This window comes from Lathyrus oleraceus, chromosome 4 (assembly GCF_024323335.1).
Source record: "Lathyrus oleraceus cultivar Zhongwan6 chromosome 4, CAAS_Psat_ZW6_1.0, whole genome shotgun sequence".
NCBI lineage: Eukaryota > Viridiplantae > Streptophyta > Magnoliopsida > Fabales > Fabaceae > Lathyrus > Lathyrus oleraceus.
This window is the reverse complement of record NC_066582.1, coordinates 142,349,140-142,354,248: the sequence shown is the minus strand read 5'-3', so window position 1 is coordinate 142,354,248 and position 5,109 is coordinate 142,349,140.

Here is a 5,109-nt window from a genome sequence, read left to right as displayed (position 1 = left end):
TTAATAGCGGATTAAGATTGTGTTCTAACCCTTGGCACATAATGGTTTATTGGTATTTTTCGTGGTTCTTGTCCTTTGTTGGTAAATTTGATGTATGAGTTCTACCTTAATCCGAGTGGGTGGTGGCTTGTTGGATGTGGACTTCTCTTTTCTTTTGACTTGTTTTATTGGTGGCTAGCCGTAGTAGATTCTTTTCTTTTTCTAAATTTGTGTTGGGTTGTTGTTTTGTTGACCTAACATGAATATCCGTTGACTTTATTATTTGTTCTTTTAGGATTTTTTATCCCCCATTTTTAAATAACATTTTATCATTAAAAGAATTTCAACTATTAAATCAGTTCAATAAATCAAAAAATAAGTTGAATCATAACTTTAAAAATCTCACCGATTCAATAATTCTCACAACATACATTTATTGACATCCATCATTATCATAGTTATGAACAAGTGATATGTGCAAAGGGTTTGATTTGTACATGAGCATGGCAAAGCTATTATTATATAATTATAACATACTATGAATGAACAATATATGTGGTTGGAATTCCAATGTATGAGAGAGAGAGGGAGAGAGAGAAAGAGAGGCGGCAGATGTGGGGGAGAGGAGCCAGAAAGGGACGTGTGCATGGGGTGATAGCTTTCACACACTCACCTGTTGTTTTCAATAGTTAAAGAGGGTCTTGTCTTGTGGTGTTGTATGATATCAAAACCAACTTTTTCAAATAAAATTTCCTAAATTTCCGAACAAAAGAACAACCAAAACCCCACTTGCCACTATCTCTCTTCCGTTTCCTTAGGGCTCCTCCCTCATTCAACACTCAGTGTAACTATAGAAACTCCATAATATAACACCTTCTCCATTTTTATATTATTATTTATGAAAAAGAGATAAACATGCATGTTTACTTTTCTTGATTTGACAACACCCCTCTCGCTGAGCCCTAACACAGTTCTGATACGCATTTAAGTCAGTAAAAAACATATCAGTCTGCACACTTTCCTCTTCCTCCCCCTCACCACCTTTGTCCTTTACTATTTTTCCTATTTTCTTCAAACTTCATCTATTTTATATTTTTCTAATGTTTATTACTTATAATTAAAAGCTTTTCATTTTTTATTTTTTTGGTCAAATTTATGGTGTCAACTCCTTTCATGATCCATATATTGATTGATTTCAAGAGAGATCCAATCACAAACCAACTCCATTATCTCTATGCTCATGCAAGCTAGCCTCTATGGGTGTAAAAAAATATTGATACTAGTTCTTTTTCATCTTTGCATGAAGTTTAACTCCCTAATATAATTTCGATATTCCAAAAAAATATTAAACATGTAGGAGGAAAATGAAAGACCGGTCTACTTCGTAGATATGTCCATTTTATCTGCACTGTTACATAGTAACAAGAATTTTAAATCCATAACATCTAATATACTCGGTCTGACTAGCGGTTACACTAAAATTTTAAAGTTTTAAAGATGCAATGTCCGTCTGTCTATTCCGACTTATATTTATGTAGAGCAGGTCAAAATTTTAAATCTCGCAGCCTCAATTTTTATAAATTTTTGGATCACTTGTCATCCCTAAAAATCTCGCAGACAAAGGATATTGATTCTTAAACTAAAAAGTTCCAACAATTTGGCAAATATTTAAGGTGGTTTTGTTTTTTCAACATACTAGAATTTACAAATTAAGACATATTCACATTCAATATTTTCTCTCTCTTGATAAAGTTATGACCAAAATTTATCAATCTTAATATAGTCCTATCTCGAAATTGAAAAGCATGCAAGTGAATATGGAAGATGTGTGTGGCCAAAATTCACATCAAACATGAAGTACAAGGGGACACAAACATATGAATGTGTATGTCTTCAAATGTTGTAACCCTTGAATAAAATAATATTAACAATATATATTGAATATTTCCTGGTGTTTGGTATGAAGTAGTAATGAACTCTTCCACAGTTTGTGTTATGTACAGTAGTATAGTACTGGACTTGTTGCAGTAATTGAAAATGGAAAATATGAATCATCTTTGGCACTTCCTATGCTAAGTGTCATTCTTCTTTTAATAAAAAAAAAAATATTGCATATGCTCACACAAATCAATGCACTAAGTTCATTGATTTATATATTTATATGAAACAATATTGAAAGTGAAAAGAGTAAAATAACTAATAATGTTACAAATTGTAAGTAAAACATTAACCTAATAATTAAAGTATTGTTTGGTGTAGTGAGTTTAATAATTCCTGCCTGAAATTGATTTTACCTTTTACTCATCTTTGGAATCTATGATGTGACTGTTAGTACTCACGGTGATAACTAATAAATAATAAATGTTAGCAATATATAGCTTTGCTAGTCTATTTCAAAGTACTATGCAATAGCACTAGCACGTTTTGTCAACATTATGGCTGGCTCTTTCCATTAATTAAGAACTCATTCTTGTTGCCTCTTCAATACTAAACCATGCCAGAGAAAATAATATTATGGTGGTTTTTTAAGATAATTTGTTCAGAATATATACAAAGATAGATAAATGAAATAGTAATGGCACAACATCTTCTGGTAAAAAATAGTAATAACACATGCCTGCTTCAAAACTTGTTTTTGTTTTTTTGTTTTTAACTTTAAGAAAAATATTATAATGAAATCGGTATTTTAATAATAATATTTTACCTTTTTTGGTGTATATAATAATATTTTACTTTAAAAGTGTAAAATAATTAAATCTTTATGTTTTTATTATAAAATAGAAAAATTGACATCGACATCATACTAATAGAGAAAACGAAAGTACAAATGATGATAGTATAGAAATGAAGTCTCCATATGACGGGTGCACTTGCCTTTGACATGTATCATGTTATAGTTAATGTGATCAAGATATGAATATTAATAATATTGTTTAATTTACGTGTAAATTTTTTTTATATTTATGATTATATCATTTTCTTAGCCGATCAAAAAGACCTCGGACGAACTAAAGCCGATCATATCATTTCAATCTGCAATTTGATTTTCTAACCAGTGAAGATAGTTATTGTTATGATCCCAAAAAATCTCAATCATAAAGTATATTCAATGGTCTTCTGTAAAGAACAACGGATAACTAGCTAATTCGTTATATTCAAATTGAGGTAACAAGTTTCATATACAATTGTATTTTGCACTTTTTCTTTATATACTGACTTGAGCGTTGGAGTGTTAACCATGTAGATACCTCCATTCCACTGCATTGGAGGCTGAGGTCCACCATCACCTCCATTCAACTTCTCATTTCTGGTTCCAAGACGGAACAGTGGCACCGTCTATGAGAATCAACTATTGATTCCTACATTTTCCAAAAATTTACATTCGTTATTCAATTTTCGTAGTTCGCAACTCTTTCCACTACTAGAAAAAGCACCTAATGTAACATGTTATTACCTCGGCCATTAAGCCACTTGTAATAAAAGCTCTTATTTAGGCGTCTGCAAAAAAAAATTCTTTAATTAGTAAGTCATTTCACAACAATCCATATTAGTAACCGTAGTGACATGGTAAGACATACATGCTTTGATTCCGAGCACCAACAATTTTTCTTTTTTTGGTTACTAAACGGACGTGTCACTTATAATCATAATATTTATTTAAAAACTAAAATACCTTTCATCACGGTCTACAATAGTAATCGTTGTGATAGGTACATGCTAGTTATCACGGTCGTTTATATCAACCGTGGTGAAAAGTATAAATATATTTAAGCGTAAGTTCGCTCAGTCAGGATAGAACGCATCTGCCTCTCTCAAAGTTAAACCATAACACTCTTTTTCGCCTCATCATATCTCCATGAATGGTTGCATACCACTTCTTTATAAAATTTTAACATATCTTTTTCATCTCTCATGGATCAAGAAAATGTGTTACAGAAAACTCATTTCTTTCACTTCCTCATCACATTTCAGGTACGTGAGATATTTCCACATTTTATGTTGTTTATTTTATTTTTGCCGATATATGTTGTATGTTGTTTAAGGTATGTTGTTGATAAAAGTTGTATGTTGCTAGTAATGTATGTTGTATATTGTTTAAAGTATGTTGTTGATAAGTTTGTTTTTGTTAATAAAGGTTGTATGTTTTATGTTTTATGTTGTATGTTGTATGTTTTATGTTGTATGTTTTATGTTGTATGTTGTTTAAGGTATGTTGTTGTTGATAAAAGTTGTATGTTGTTTGTAATGTATGTTGTTTAAGGTATGTTATTGATGATTTTGATTTTGTTGATATATGTTGTATGTTGTTGTTGATAAAAGTTGTATGTTGTTGGTAATAAAAGTTGTAAGTTGTATGTGGTTTAAGGTATATTGTTGATGATTTTGTTTTTCTTAATAAAAGTTGTATGTTTTATGTTGTATGTTGTTTAAGGTTTGTTGTTGGTAAGGTTTGTTTAATGATATGGTTTCTAATTTGCAGTTTCATTATGTTCAGTCAAGATGTCATAGAAGATTAGTGGGTTGAGTGTTTTTCCAACCCCTACCAAATATATAACATTTTGAATTAAATTAGAAAATTATAATATGAGATATTAAGTTATATTTGAAAACAAATTACACTAATAAATATTATAATAGATTTCTTCAGCCACTATCCATATTTCTCTCTTTAACCGTTAGAACTTGTTTCAATGCTTCTAGTTCTTCAACTACCCACTCCTTAGCCTCTAGTTATGCTCCAACCCCGGTTCAAGAAGAAATTGACTTGAATAAGATTCATTAAAAGCACCCGTTGTCGATACAAATCTTGGAAAGAAATATCCCAAAGTCTATGGAAAATCTGCCTAAGCTAACCATTTATGACGTAAAAAGGAGATCTAGATGAACATGTATAACTTGTAGACGAAAGATTGAGTTACTCCAGTGGTGACGATGCCTTCAAGTGCATGTTTTGTGTGTTAACCTTGGTCGGACCAGATCGGTTATGGTTCAACGACCTACCTGATGGGTGTATTAATTCCTTGGAGGAATTTCGTAAGAGGGTTTTGGCACAATTCATGGCCCGAAAGCGACGTCCTATTACCGAGGCCACTCTAACTAGGATCGTTATCGGGAAGAGAGATATCCCAG